The sequence below is a fragment of the Schistocerca nitens genome, chromosome 3, assembly GCF_023898315.1.
Source record: "Schistocerca nitens isolate TAMUIC-IGC-003100 chromosome 3, iqSchNite1.1, whole genome shotgun sequence".
Taxonomy (NCBI): domain Eukaryota; kingdom Metazoa; phylum Arthropoda; class Insecta; order Orthoptera; family Acrididae; genus Schistocerca; species Schistocerca nitens.
In genome coordinates this window covers 338,280,852-338,297,513 of record NC_064616.1, presented here as the reverse complement: position 1 = coordinate 338,297,513, position 16,662 = coordinate 338,280,852, and positions in this window count along the sequence as shown.

Here is a 16,662-nt window from a genome sequence, read left to right as displayed (position 1 = left end):
TTCACACTACGGTGGATGACGAAAGAATGACGACTGCTGGGGACAGAATGGTCTTTATATACCCTCTGCCCCATCAATCCACCACTTCCCTCAGGGAACCAATAGGACCGCAGCATTCTACCCCACCAGCAGGTGAAAGCTTGTCTGAGCGCGCTGGACAGGTCGGTGCCAGGTCTGTGCCGGTCTGCGAGCACCAGTGTCCAGGTGGTTGTGGAATTTTTCCTATAGCTGCAGCTACGTATTTGTCTGCCGGTGTCGGGCACTAACAATTATTTTAGACTTGCTGTTAGCGTGAAAGTATAGTTCGCCGATTTCAAAGACGTCATGATTTTTTAACGGTATGGCGATACATTTGGTAATTTTACTGCTACTACTAATTGCCTCTGTTCGAATGAATTCGAACCAAAGTAACTGTCCAGTTCTTTAAGTGCCTTACGTCAGCAAAATAATACTTAATATCTGCTATCCACACATCTGCATTCTGCATCATAGTCACACCTCCCTCGCCTTATGAAAAAATTAACCGCTACACAATTCATAAAACAGAGAACGACGTTACTGTAAAGCTTAAACTAAAGTGACATAAGGGACGCTGGTGGCGGCCCATCAGTGTGGCATCGCACATTCGACTCATAGTGCTTAAAGTGTGGCTCATACTTCGACATACGTCAGGTACAAGTAATATATATATCACGAAGTAATGGTACAAGTTGCGTAGGGAATATTTAATAATCAAAAGCGTTCATCTGGCGACGACAATTCATCAGTTTCATATAAATGTTGAAGACCACATTACACACATTTCTTTATTTCACCAGCTCAAACACGCTGTAAGCAGTAACATTCTCTTTTCCCTAAAACTGTAGTTCTCATTAACCAAGTAAGAGCTGTGGAATATTTTTTCTAATGTGTGGTTACAGCTCTGTTGTTAAACAAGCAGAGTTGCGCAGTCACTAACCCCCTTTAATAGCGATAACTATACTTTGCACACTACACTCACTACCGCTCCTCAGAACTACGGCATTACCTTATTCACGGACATCTAGGACACACTTGAAGTTGAATAACTGAATGACGATGGGATCATAGTGATTATTCAGTTAGATAAAGCTAGTGCGCTGCAAGAGACAATCACAAGTCTATTGCACACTCGTAATAAAGCATTATTTGCATTCAGGTCTGTAGGAGGTTTCTATATAACATAATATTCCTTTTTGAAAATTCAGCTCCCGCACACACACACGTTATAGGATCTAAACAGGGCTGTATCAGCATTTCTCGCACATTTAAGAAACAAAATATTTGTATGACGCTCTAATAGGCTCTTTTGTTTTTCGTAACAAACTCAATTTTTACCAGATGACACAACATATCCATCCCGTGGTGATCCTACTCCTGCTCCAAAGTGTTAAACAGGTATGGTGCTTACACTAAAACAGTTTTGCGGTTTCTCCACCACCTGTCCCGCCCGTGAAAATTAACTCCGAATGAACGTACTCTAGTATATTAAGCACTCACAATGATTTCTTAGTCAGGGGGAGAGGGGGGGGGGGGGGAATTATGTGTGTGTGTGTGTGTGTGTGTGTGTGTGTGTGTGTGTGTGTGTGTGTGTGTGTGGTGGTAGCTATGCATGGAATGCACTGACACAAACCTCGACTTTTGCTGTCTGAATATATAAAAGACTCCACTGTGTGTTGGCTGGATTTACAAGTGTGGACGCATCATAATTTTTTTATACACATATAATTGATAGTCAGGAACGTTATGCCGCTGCTTGAACGTGAAGGTACCGTGGCTTATGTTCCGACATACGTTTGTGGGAAGTAATAAAACTACTATTTACGTAAAAACAAAAAAGATTTTGTATGTATACCCGTAATGGAAGGATAGATTGGACATGGTGAATTGTGATTTCAACGTACTGAGAAGTGTACCCGAACGTAAGTGGTGATAGATTCATTTCGTAAATAGCTGCACAATATAGCAATGCAAGTGTTCAACTGGATCTGCTATAGTGTAGAAACAGGACGGGGAATGCGGCTCTAACAATACGCCCCCTCATCGGCACCCCTAAGCGTACCCTAATATTTTCCTTGCTGTTCTATCGATAGTGATGTTGATACAGTACAGTAACCCACATCTGCGATGCCTTTCCAAGCATTACGTCCGCTGGTGCTGTATTCATTATCTGAACACAGTTCCGGACGTCTTTCATAACACGTGTTTGAGAGAATCCTGGCAGCACCTTCCAGAAGCGCTGATTCAACGACTTTGTCAGATAATTTCCTAGGATTGAGGAGAATAGAGACATATAGCATGTGTGAGTGTATGTATACCATAATTTTTTCGGGCGCTGTTCAGATATAATAGATAACTGCACTGTTTGTGTAAAATGTGTATACAGTATATTGCCATGTAATGTTACTGTGGCTTATGTTGTGGCATGACCGGCGAAACTGAGTTTGTGTCCTACCCTGAGGGACGTAAACATTAAGGACATGGATAACCGCGAGAGATTTTTTACGTGGAAAATTATCTGCGGTATAGATACTGAGATTCGTTCCAGAGGAAACATTACCTGTACACTGATCGGTGTCAGACTGCAGCAGCAATCGTAATATTTAATTGTAGTTAGACTGTTAACTTGTGAGTCTTGTATGTATTTGCTGATCTGTAGACAACTATTGCAGGGTTTAACTATCAGTGCAATGTAGCGATGTGTGTAAAATAATTTTGCCTCTGAAAGTCTTGTCTGCAGAAAACACTAGCGGACGGTGCACCCAGACCGGTAGTTTGATGGGTAAATTCACTGACGGACAGGTTGTTCCCACTAGGAATGTGTCCTGGAAAGCATTGCGACATCTCTAGGCTGTGGGCCTCACCGCAGCTATGTGTCTCCGCACCACCAACGGTACCTAGGTGAACACGTATTTCGATAGGAATTTCTCAAGTGTACAGTATGAATGAGATGTCGCTCCTCATCCTTGCAGCACCCGAAAAGTCGCGTCGTAGCTTCGCTGGGGGTGTTAGAACATTCGGACTCCTGCATCAGCGTCGGGTGTCGAGTGGCGGGATGTGTTTTTTATTATTAACGATCTTTTGTTTAAACTATATTCCATCTACATCTAATTATATACTCTGCTAGCTACCAAGCGGTATGTGGTGGAGGGCACTTTTCACACCAAAGTTATATTTCCCTCCTTCTGTTCCACTCGCGGTTCACGCGAGGAAAAACGGCTGAACGTCTCAGTACGAGCTCCAATTTCTCTTATCTTTGAGTGGTGATGATTGCTCTACATCACCGGCGAAGATAGGATTTTGGAATTTAGTGAGCAGCCCCTTCCGTTTAGCGCGTCGTCTACCTGCAAGTGTGTCGCACTTCAAACTTACAATGAGATTTGTAATGCTCCCACGATGGTTAAATGTTCAGTCACGAATCTTGCCGTTCTTCTTTGGACCCTCCCAATCTCTTGAATCAGACCCAACTGGTAATGGCCCCCCATACAAACGAATAACACTGTAAGACAAACAGGATGCCGTGAATTAAAACACAACTATCCAGTACATGTGAAGAATATCGATTTAATTAATCTGCATAAATTTTTTATATCAATGTAGTATTAGTGGTACAATAGTTAAGTGGAGGCTGTGTATAAGTGGGTGACATGGAGCATAACAGCTCGTTAAGTGCAGAACACTAAGTTAATTTGAATAATTTTTTATGTAAACCACAATAAAATAGTTTAAGGGTGTGGGTGACAAAGAAGAATGCGCCAGAAATGTGAAATTCGAAAAGTGTACCAGAAAATGGTTGGAGGATTTAACTTATTACTTAATTTCGTATCAAAGGCGGTACAATAATTTAGGTGTGGTGACATGGAAAGCCACTTAACAGAACAATAGGTTAAGTGCTGACAAAGGGCCAAACATTAGATTAAGACACGCAGAGTACAGAGCCGAACATTAGGTTGTGCGACATGTTTGCCCCATGTAAATGCTTCTTGCAGACCAAGATGTTTCCAAACAGCATAGAATCATGAGCAAGAGAAATCCAACCCCCCCCCCCCCAAACTGAATTTTTTATAAATAAACAATTTACCCTTTTCAATATAATCCATGCACTGCCTTAAATCCTCTAAAACAATATTCCATACACAGCTATCGATTTCCTTCCAAATGACCGATCAACTCAATCTTTTTCCTGCCATTTTCCAGGTGGGAAGAGAGGGTGGGAGGGAAGGGTGTTTACCAGAGAGGAGTGGGAGGTTAATTAATTGATCAACTTAATTAAGTAGTCAATCAATTGATAGTAGTGATAGGGCCTATTCCATGAACTCAGACATGAAAGTGTACCTCTAGCAGTGACGGGGAGGGGGGTTTGAGAGGAGGGAGAGGGGGCAGGTTAAGGGAGGTTAAGGGAGGTGACATGGAAAACCACTTAACAGGACAGTAGGTTAAGTATCTGTCAATCAATGGAGAACAATAGGTTCACTCCTGAGTGCATACCTACCCCTGATATAGGCAACCCACACTAACAGATGGCCCAGACCTGGCTTAGTCCCCTTACTACTGATCGGATTTCGGATCCCCTCCATCTAATAGGTGCTGCTCATGCATGGCTGTTTATATCTTTGGGTGGGGTTGGTGACATCTCTGAACAGTCAGAGGGACTGTGTCTGTGAAACAGTACCCACAGTCAACGTCTATCTTCAGGAGTTCTGGGAACTGGGGTGATGGAAAACTTTTTTTTTGATGTGTGTGTATGTTTTTTTTTCCGCTGGCTGGAAGAACCTGGCGACTTCCTGGTGTCAGGAAAGTTACACTATTGCCTCCACCAAACACGTGTACCAGCCGCTCTGACCGTATCGTCTCAGCTTCCGACATGACAGTGCTTATAGTTTTATGACCAGCCCACTGTTTACACAAAAGCTCAGATTACAACAGTCTGTCTTAAATGGGTAGCTCCACCCACTTTCTGCCATCTGGCCCCTTTGTGTCAGACTGTTGCCTGGCCCAGGAAAAAAGTTTTGTGAGCCGGTGCGTTCCTGATCTGACCCTAAATTGAAAGACTGGTGTGCTACAGCCCGAGTGCCCTCTGCAGATACACTTCACACAGAGCTGCTTCCCCGAGTCACCCGAAAAGAGCACAGCCAGGTCGCTAGACACAAAATTTAGGGCCCACAATCCATCTTTCTCCATGTTCTCCATCGCCTCCGCTACAGCTCCTTGAGGACAAGTTCTCTACCAGATACTCATGCAGTTATATGAACATTCTGCCCAAAGTTTCCTCATGTAAAAGAAGTCATGAACTACACATACTAAATGTAGTACTGAAGAACATGAAGATCATGACATAAAATATGAATATTATTCTGACTGTCAGAGTAGTTAAATTGAGAGGGTGGCTTGCTGCCTTTCAAGGTGGCCAGGATGGGCTGTTGCAGTGCAACCACCACCAAGTGCATTACTCATACGAGGCTCTGTCGCTATATCCCTCAAGAAGGTAAGCATAAGCTGCTGTGATTAAACGTAATTCCTCTTGGCCGTAATTTATATGACAAAGATATGAAGCCAGGTACGAGTTTCGTAACAGGAACTACACGTTAATTTCTAGCATATCAAACCGAACTTATGAAAATGATTTTAAATGTTCGAATGTTTGAATGAACAAATTATCCCTAAACAATTAAACAGTCGTTATGCTCGAATCTGGGACAATAGCCAAACATAATAATTTCTTCACCGAAAAAGCCACATCGCTCTTCAATTTTAGCTCATTTCTCTGGTATTTTTACGAAAATTTTCAATGTCAAAATAATATTTCCAGGACATACCGAACACCGTTAAAAGTGCATCGCTCTACTTAAATAACACTTTCTTCAATATTTCGGATAATGCTAGAGGTAAGTGAACAAACATGCAGCATAATTACGTGCCCGTCTGGGTACAATCGTAAGCTGGATACCGCGTTTCGATATTTTGAACACTTCGCTATATATAAGTGGTGCAAGTTTAAGGTGATTCACTCTGTATATTTTATGAACATTAACGGTCCTATAACATTCTTTTGTACTGCGCCCGAAACTGTTTTCGCATCTAAACATTACTCTCCATTAAGAACGAGGTGTGGTTTTTTTCTGTCCTCTTTGTTATACTCCTCGAAAAAAAATGGTTCAAATGGCTCTGAGCACTATGGGACTTAACATCTGTGGTCATCAGTCCCCTAGAACTCAGAACTACTTAAACCTAACTAACCTAAAGACATCACACACATCCATGCCCGTGGCAGGATTCGAACTTGCGACCGTAGTGCTAGCCGCGGTGGTCTCGCGGTTCTAGGCGCGCAGTCCGGAACCGTGCGACTGCTGCGGTCGCAGGTTCGAATCCTGCCTCGGGCATGGATGTGTGTGATGTCCTTAGGTTAGTTAGGTTTAAGTAGTTCTAAGTTCTAGGGGACTGATGACCACAGCAGTTGAGTACCATAGTGCTCAGAGCCAATTTTTTTTTTTTAGATCGTATAATTAAGGAAGAGGGAGGACATTTACAGAAAAACTCTCAGTAATTCTTTTAAGATATTATGTTCGGTATAAGATCTCTTATTGATATTCGAATTGATTGTAATATTTCTGCCACATGGAAAAGGAACTAATTTTGCTTTATGTCTGTTAAAAGGGTAACTTACATGCAGTACATCTTTTCCCAGTTGCACTTTTCGCAGAAATTTACGTCACTTACTTCTCCCCTACCTTCATTAACTGTTTTGCCGGCCGGAGTGGCCGTGCGGTTATAGGCGCTACAGTCTGGAACCGAGCGACCGCTACGGTCGCAGGTTCAAATCCTACCTCGGGCATGGATGTGTGTGATGTCCTTAGGTTAGTTAGGTTTAATTACTTTTAAGTTCTAGGCGACTGATGACCTTAAAAGTTAAGTCGCATAGTGCTCAGAGCCAGCCATTAACTGTTTTATCACGTTCCTCTTTTTCTCCCTCTCTCATCCTCTCGCTCATGTCCATCGCTGCCAGCGCTTGTAGTTTGCGTTTACCTTCCTGTAATTTATACACGATGATTTAAAGAAAAGTTCACAAACTGATATGGGACATCGGGCATACAACAAATATCAGTAATGAAACAGGAAGCGTGGGTCGCAAACGCCACGAGAGGGCAGTGGCGTCACTAGAGGGCGTTGCTGTACGAACACGGTCGGAGTGCACAGACACAGTCGCCATTCACGTCGTGGAAGCGTAACATGGGTAGCTACACGTACCGCGAAATGGCTGATATGCATTTGGCTTACTGCGGTGGTTTCAGCTGGAATCCTCTGCAGAGTGAAGCTTCTTTGCGAGTGTCCTCTTCACCGATGAGTCTACGTTCTCACTAGCGCGTCTGATGTACGTTCATAACCTGCATACGTGGACGGATGTGAACCCACATGCTTCTACACGTACGCATGCCTCACAACTCAAATTTACCCTTCGCGTTTGAGTTGGCAGCATCGGAGACCGTCTAACAGGGCCGTACGTTCTCTTGGGCCGACTTGATGTTCGCACGTACCGCGTATTCCTGCGAGAGGTTCTGGCTCCCATGTCTATGCCTCACCGCATTCGATTTCCGCACGACGGGCCCCCCGCATATTTAAGCAGGCAAGTGAGGGCACATCAGCAGGAAACATTTCCCAACTGTCGGACTAGTCGCGGTGGGCCAGTCGCATGGCCACCACCGTCATCCTTTCCGTCCCCAATCAATTTTTCCTTGAGGGGATATCCGATGGGCCTTGTGCATTAAACACCTGTTACCTCGCCGGAGGACCTAGTGGGCAGGATTGTTTCGGCATCAGGTTGTCTTCGATATACACCAGGTACCTTTGAGAGGGTGCGCCGTTCAATGCAGCGTCGATGTCAGGCGTGTCTCGATGCGTCTGGACAAAACTTTCAGCATCTGTAGTGGACGTCCATTTGTAGCATGTAACTAAATAGCTGCAACACCATTTAGTAGCCCGGGATGGGCTTTCCGACACCCAGTTCACGTGTGATTACTAATCTTGGTTGTATGCCCGATGTACCATTGCCAGTTCGTAAACGTTTTTTAAATCACCTTGTATTTATTGTTGAATATCTCATGAACGAACGTAAAACTTTTTTTTCTGCACTATAGTAATTTCTAAATGTACTGCACACTTTCCAGTCAGTAATATGACAACATGTCAAAAGAATGAATAAACATCTTCTGCAGCGTGGACCGTTGCGAGACGTGCAGGAAGAAAGTCAGTGAGGTTATGGAAGGTACCGACAGGGATGTGGAGCCATGCCGACTCCACTGCCATGGCCAGCTGCGCTGAGTTCTCGGTTAAGGATCCACGGCAAGAACGGCACATTCGAGGTTGTCCCACAAATTATCGATTCGGTTTTAATGCGTGGAGTTTGATGGCCAGCGTGAATAGTACTCATTTTGGTGCTCCTCGAACCACGCACGTACACTACAAGCTGTCTGACATGTTGCATTGTCATGCTGGTGGATTCTGTCGTGCTGAGGAAAAACTAATTACATGTAGGAGTGGATGTTGTCCCCAAGGACAGATGCATACTTGTGTTGATACATTGTGCCTTCCAGAATGAAGAGATCGCCCAGGGTATTCCACGAAAACATTCTTTAGGTCATAACGCTCCAACCTCCGGCCAGGACTCATCCGAGAATTGCTGCAGGGTGTTTTCTTTCTCTCCGATGGAGGATCGTCTGAAAAGGACACGCGTACGATATTAATAGTAAGTAGCGAAAGTGGCAATGTTGCACAGTGCGTGCGTTTAGGAGGGTAATCTAACGTCAGAAGGGACGCTAGGAAGCAAGAGACTACGTGACTGGCTGTAGAAGAAGATTCTGAAAGGAAAAGAAGTCAGAATGTCACGTGATCGCATGGGAGGCACCGCTGGCACTGCTGGAGATTCGGAACTCACGTCTTCCTCAGACGCTGGACCTGCATCACACTGCCGCCGGGGCGGTATTTAGTTTCTCGTGGCACTTAGCTGTACAGGTTACATGCAGGATTGCACAATATAGTCAATATGTAAGTGACTCGTCGGATTCAACAGTAGTCTCCCATCCTACTTCTTTGTTGAGTCTCAGACATTTATCAGAATCCCTTGTCCTTATCCCACCAAGTTTCCTTACCTCCAAATATTCCAACATGTATTCTCAGGCACCTGGTCTGCGGGTTTGACGAGCCACTTCACATCTGGAGATAGCATCAGCTGCCCGCATCTCGTGGTGGTGCGGTAGCGTTCTCGCTTCCCACGCCCGGGTTCCCGGGTTCGATTCCCGGCGGGGTCAGGGATTTTCTCTGCCTCGTGATGGCTGGGTGTTGTGTGCTGTCCTTAGGTTAGTTAGGTTTAAGTAGTTCTAAGTTCTAGGGGACTGATGACCATAGATATTAAGTCCCATAGTGCTCAGAGCCATTTGAACCATAGCATCAGCTCACGCCCTCGTCCGCTCGCAGGACACTACAGATACTACGAAACTTTTGATGCGAGGTGTGGGGTTGGCTAAAAATAGGTATCGCTATTCTGTGCAGTTGGAACAGAGTTGTTGTTGTTGTGGTCTTCAGTCCTGAGACTGGTTTGATGCAGCTCTCCATGCTACTCTATCCTGTACAAGCTTCTTCATCTCCCAGTACCTACTGCAGCCTACATCCTTCTGAATCTGCTTAGTGTATTCATCTCTTGGTCTCCCTCTACGATTTTTACCCTCCACGCTGCCCTCCAATACTAAATTGGTGATCCCTCGATGTCTCAGAACATGTCCTACCAACCGATCCCTTCTTCTATTCAAGTTGTGCCACAAACTCCTCTTCTCCCCAATTCTATTCAATACCTCCTCATTAGTTATGTGATCTACCCACCTAATCTTCAGCATTCTTCTGTAGCACCACATTTCCAAAGCTTCTATTCTCTTCTTGTCTAAACTATTTATCGTCCACGTTTCACTTTCATACATGGCTACACTCCATACAAATACTTTCAGAAACGACTTCCTCACACTTAAGTCTACACTCGATGTTAACAAATTTTTCTTCTTCAGAAACGCTTTCCTTGCCATTGCCAGTCTACATTTTATATCCTCTCTACTTCGACCATCATCAGTTATTTTGCTCCCCAAATATGGAACAAAGTAGGCATCGCTATTGTCAGGTGCTGGCTATCAGACAGTCACAGTCTTACTGCGTCACTACACAGTGTATGGATAGCCAGGCCACGGATTTGAGAAATAGTTGTAGGACATTGTTAACCTCTGAAGATACTCAGCTAGAAGCCAGGAAAAACTAACGGAGCCGGCCGGTGTGGCCGAGCAGTTCTGGGCGCTTCAGTCCGGAACCGCGCTACCGCTACTGTCGCAGGTTCTAATCCTGCCTTGGGCATAGATGTGGGTGATGTCCTTAGGATATTTAGGTTTAAGTAGTTCTAAGTTCTAGGGGACTGATGACCTCAGATTTAAAGTCCCATAGTGCTCAGAGCCATTTTGAACTAACGGCTTTGAGAACTGAGACTGAGACGAGAGATGGCAGGCGTCTTGATGCGAAGAGATAAGAAAGAAGAAGACGATTCAGACGGGCCTGAAAGGTCCGTTACGGTGCGGTTTCCATTATGCGGGAGGCGAGTCAGCTGCGATAAGTGGAGCACGCCACACCGTTGCAGAGGGAGGCGCCAACATCGGTCAACGGACTGGCAAGAGGGGTCCGCCAGCTGCGACGAAGCTGATAGGAGGCGTGTGGCTGCCACGGTTGGGCTGGCGGCGAGTGCGCCGTGTGGAAGGCGTCCCGAGGACGGAAAGGCGGCGCAGAAGGTAGCGGACACTGCAGACATACTCAAATCAGGTGAGAAACTTGTTGTTACAGCATGCCGTAAAATGTGATGGTAAAAGCAACCGACAGTAATGTTCCACACTCGTCACCAACCAGGCAGTACATTACTTTAACTGATGCATTAAAGATATTGCCACATCCCTTTCATGGTAACAAAGCACTGTCGAAAGAGTTCTGAGATGATTGCGGTTGTGCATTCTAGTTAGTAGCCTCATGTTTTGCTTAAGTTTATTGAGCGATGAATTATTGGAGCTGCCAGGAGTAAATTGTCAGTCAGGGATTCGAAAACCACCTGGCTTACTGTACGTGTTATTCCAGTGAAAAATTGTGCTTGCGAACACACGTTACACTACTACGCTTGAACATATTTGCAAGTAGGCAAGAACGCGGTGAAAGTATTGCACAATGGTGTCTACGCATTGATGATTTACAGCTCCATTCAGAGAAGCCATTAGGGACATAATGACAGAAGCTGGCTTAACTGGAAGTACTGCTCTGGTTCTGAACTTGGGAAGGTACCCACACAGAGTCTTTATGATGACCACATTAAAATAATAGTATGCGCTAGAGGAGATACAGTAGTAATTTCTGAATCCATTGACATTGCCTCTACGGAGGATAGTGCTATTGCTTCGATGAAAGAAAAGCCGATGGCAAGAAAAGTAGCTGGCATGCCGAGAACAGACAGGCCTATTAGCCTAAAATGTCATACCTGTGGTAAGCTGGGGCAGATGGCGAAAGGTTGTATGCAAACACACAGGTACGACTGTCTGAGACACAATGAGAAAGAAAACTCACCTAACAAACAGAAAAGGCGGTGAGGCTAGCAGAGCTATGATGGGAACATTAGGAAAGGCTGGCAGAAATAAACCGGGAATTTAAAAGGCACTTCCGAGAAACGGACGGGTTATAGCTAATGAATATTCCAGTATAAGTTATTTTGTCACAGTGCACCATGTACAGAGTCAAGTGACGTAATACACTGCCGAAAAAAATTAATACACTTGGAAAAAACGACGTCGATTTTGATCCGATGACGGCATACGTCACTTGGGGGATAGTAGATGTACTGATAATGGTTTCACCGTCGTCCGCGAACAGATAGCGTAATGGCATAGCTACCAGAGTGCCATCTGCGTCTACTCTTTAATAAGGAATACTCGCAGCCGGAAGGCTCGGTGTGGTGCTAAGGTGTGAAGCATGCAGGCAACCGTACCACGGACACGCGCTTGTGCTTCCGACAGCCAACTGAGCAAGTTTAAAATGAGTCAAATTGTGACCTTACAAATGGCGGGATGGTCCTTTCGGGGGATTGCCGTAAAAGTTGGACGTGCTGCGTCAGTTGTACAACGACGGTGTTATCAGTGGTCACGTGAACATACTCACACCCGTAGATGATGTTCTGGACGTCCACGCAACACAGATGCCCGCCAGGATCGTCGTATCTTAAGGGCAACAGCGGCAGATCGTACAGCTACCACAGCAGAGATAAGAGGGCTTATAAGCCCAGATGTGTGAACAAGAATTATTACGAACTGGTTATTAGCAGTGGGAGTACGGGCACTCACATCTCTAACCCGTCTTCCACTATTGTCTGGGGTGTGATAAACTACTACTCTCGTTCACCCTTGGGGTTTCTGGAAGGGACGCTAACCAGCGCTCGGTGCGTGAAGAATGTTGTAAGACCCGTTTTTTTTTTTTTTGCGGTTCTTGCAACAGGAAGGTGATGTGTTGCTTCACCAGGATAATGCACGCCCACACACTGCCAGTGCAACTTAACGTGCTCTGCAAGACATGCTGCAACTTCCCTGGCCAGTATGATCTCCAGACTTGTCTCAAATCAAGCACGTGTGGGATGTGGTGGACGACAAGTGACTCGAGTAACTCGTCAACCGTCTAGCAGGCGTGGTATCACGTATCCCAGGACAGTATTCGCCATCTGTACGATCGACTGAATGCCAGAGTCAGCGCTTACGCCGCCGCCCGTGGAGGCACATATTAATACGAGTGTTTCAGTATGGGTCGATACCTTGTACCTCAGAACTGCTTGTGCTGTTGATCTGCAAATGTACATTTCATGTCCTCCATATGCGCTGCTGAAACAAAAAAATCTTGAGTGAAATGGAAACCTCTAATAAGGGTACTGTTTTTTCCGGCACTGTATGTTTTAAGTGTAATCAGAGAGGTCACTACGCATGGCAATGTAATGAATGTGTGCGGTTGGCAAAAGGAAAAAATAAAAAGAGAAATAATGATGCAGTCGATCTACCTTGTCTGCAAGGTATTTGCTGTTAACTGCAGGAATAGAAATAATTTTATATATTTGTGGTGTAAAAAGGGAAAACAGAATCCAGTGGGGTTTCTGATAGATAGTGGCGCACAAGTAAGTTTTAGTTAAAAGGAAAAGGGGATTTTCTCTGCCTCGTGATGACTGGTTGTTGTGTGATGTCCTTAGGTTAGTTAGGTTTAAGTATTTCTAAGTTCTAGGGGACTGATGACCATAGATGTTAAGTCCCATAGTGCTCAGAGCCATTTGAACCATTTTTTAAAAGGAAAAGTTTATGGACTGCTGGAATGTGTGATCCGTGTGACAGTACTAAAATGAGATGGATCGCTAATGCTGTTGCTAAGACAGAATGTGCTCTAGACATCAAATTGCAGGTCGCAAGAGATATGTTAGTGAGGCACGAAGTTCATATTACTGGGACAGAAGTAGATCTGCCGTTGTAGAGTCTAGTAAGAAAAATTTTCCTAATTAGACATAATAGTGCCATAGATCGTGGTGCAACAAGTGTATAAGTTCGTGGGTGGTGGATCTAGTGGCGAACGGCATGAAAAAATCAGCTCTGAGAGAGAGAATTTTGTGGAAAATATGTTAGCGATAGAGCGGCAGAGACCAGTGGAGGTAGTTATGTTAGAGCAAGAGCGGTAGCGGCCGCGAGACAACAGTGTGTTGGTTCAGTAGCGGTAGGAGTCGCGAAACAATGACAAGTTATGTCGAACACGGGAAGAGTCGTCTCCGATTGCGACAGGAGCCGCGGAAAAGCGAAATTTTAATGTGGAAGAGGCAGGAGCCGCGGGGAAACAGTGTCTTTGTCCGGCTGCGGTTGGAGCCGTGTCGAACATAGCAGGTGCCGGTTCGATGGAGGGAAGAGTCACGAGATAGCAAAGTGTAGGTTCGGTTGCGGTCGGAGCCGCATCACAGAGAACGGTTAAATCGAATACAGTTGGAGCTGGTTCGAAGACAGCAGAAGTTGCGAAACATACGTTGGAAAAGTGAAAACAAGGCAGTGCCAGTACTGGAGAGAACCCGCGACTGAAGAGATAAGGGTAGGCCAAAGACTAATCATGGGTCCGGTCCCAGAGAGGAACGAATTTTTAGTGAGCAGGTAGGTATCAGGAATGTGTCGGAAGCAAGCATTCCTAAGCAAGAAATAAGGCCAAGAGTCTATGTACCAGAGGCTCTGGTGACGGTAAGAGAGAAAACTCGTGTGACAATTGTGCTCAATGCGACAAAGAGAATATATCGATGAAGTGTCCAGTACTGATGACTGAGGAAGTGCCACCCGAGGAGGCGTTTAAAATACGGCAAGTAAAAAAAGTAACTATAGAGATAAAATCCAGTACCAGTAAGTTGAAAGACAATTTTAGAGTTGAATATTTGAACTGTCAAGAAAAAGATGTCATTATGGAAATTTGTATGGCATACAATGACATATTTTACTTTTCAGGCGATTAGTGGACGCATACGGATGTTATGACACATGAAATCAACTTAATACCAGAATGAAAAGGTTGGGTAATATGTTAAAGACCATATCGAATACTATAGGCGCAAAAAGAGGTCTTGCAAGAGGAAATTGATAAAATGTTGCAAAACGATATTATAATTGCGAGTAATAAAGCATGTTATTTCTCCCCTAATTATGTTTGCAAAGAAAGTGGACGCTAGGGGGAAACAAAAATGGCGAACTATAGCAGACTATAAGTGCTTCAATGAGATATCTGTTAACAGTGCACCCCCCCCCTCCCGAGAATAGATGAAATTTTGGATGGGCTAGGTAAAGCAAAGAATTTCTCAACACGAGATTTAGGCAAGTGGTATTATCAGATGCTACTATTGCCTGTTATTTCTCCCCTAATTATGTTTGCAAAGAAAGTGGACGCTAGGGGGAAACAAAAATGGCGAACTATAGCAGACTATAAGTGCTTCAATGAGATATCTGTTAACAGTGCACCCCCCCCCCCCTCCCGAGAATAGATGAAATTTTGGATGGGCTAGGTAAAGCAAAGAATTTCTCAACACGAGATTTAGGCAAGTGGTATTATCAGATGCTACTATTGCCAAGAGCAAATCGCGTTTAATACTCCATTTGGGCATTAGAATCCCAACTGGTTTGAAGACAGTCCCCAAAACATATCAAAAATTAATGAATTCAGTCTTAAAGGGGTTACAAGGAGAAAAGGTATTCATATGCCTAGATAATGTAGCATTCTTTCAATAATCACGAGGAGAGCATAATAGTCATCTTGATGAGGCCTTTGAAAGATTTAAACGCTGTAATTTGAAATTGTAGGTGGATAAGTGTGAATTCTTGGGAAAAGGGGCTACATTTTTGGGACATGTTTTTACAGTAGAGGGGTTAAAGCGTGATCCAAAGAAGGCCGAAGCAATGAAAGACTATCCACAGCCAAAGAATCCTTCTCCATTAAAAGCATTTCTAGGTGTAAGGGTGTACTGTCATCGTTTGGTAAGCAGCTCCACAGGGTGGGGTAAATGAAATTGGCCTGAACGAGTGGATACGATTGGACGTTAATGTATTCATGTAACCACACCAGTTGATGCGCACACCACGTGTACGCTCCTCACTTGATCCGCATCTGTTCAGAACGTAGTGCGAGCTGTGTCAGCGTCAGTGGAGCAATGCAAAGGAGAAGATAGTATTCACAGCGGAGCAGCGGGTATTGGTTGTGGAAAGTTACGTGACAACAGTCGTGGAAATGGTGTGGTCAGTTGGTTGTTGAGAAGTTTAATGGTGTCAACGAGCCAGCAAAAGAATATTTTACAACGCTTAGTCAGACAGGATCTGTTTTTAACGAGGCAGAAAACATTCCGAAACGTGCTCCCACATCAGAAAATGTGGCTGCAGTTCACCAGAAAATACGTCAGAGTCCTACCAAATCAGCCCAACGACTATCGTAAGAGTCCGGCATATCACGTCGATGGCCGAACGGTTCTAGGCTCTTCAGTCCGGAACCGCGCTGCTGCTTCGGTCGCAGGTTCGAATCCTGCCTCGGACATGAATGTGTGTGATGTCCTTAGGTTAGTTAGGTTTAAGTAGTTCTACGTCTAGGGGCCTGATGTCCTCAGATGTGAAGTCCCATAGTGCTTAGAGCCATTTGAACCATTTATCACGTCGACAATGCGGACGAATAGTCCCCCTTGACCTGCACATGCATTCTTACCGAGTGTCTGTAGTTCATGCACTAAATTCAGCAAATGCTCCGCAGCGCCTCCAGCTTTGTGAGCGGTTGTTCACTGACATAACAATCAATGGTGTGGACATGGATCTATGTCTGATGAAATCTGGCTTCACTTGAGTGGTTATGTTAACACGCAGAATCACAGCTTCTGGGCAGCGGAGAATCCGTAAAACTTTCACGAAACACCGTTTGCATGTTCAGAAGGTTTGGCTCGGTGTTCAGTGTCTACATGCCACGTTAGTGGTCCTATGTTCTTTCATCAGACGCTGTCTCCGGGGCGTTACATTGCCTACATTTTCAAACCACCTGTGACAGCATTAAAGGAGGAGG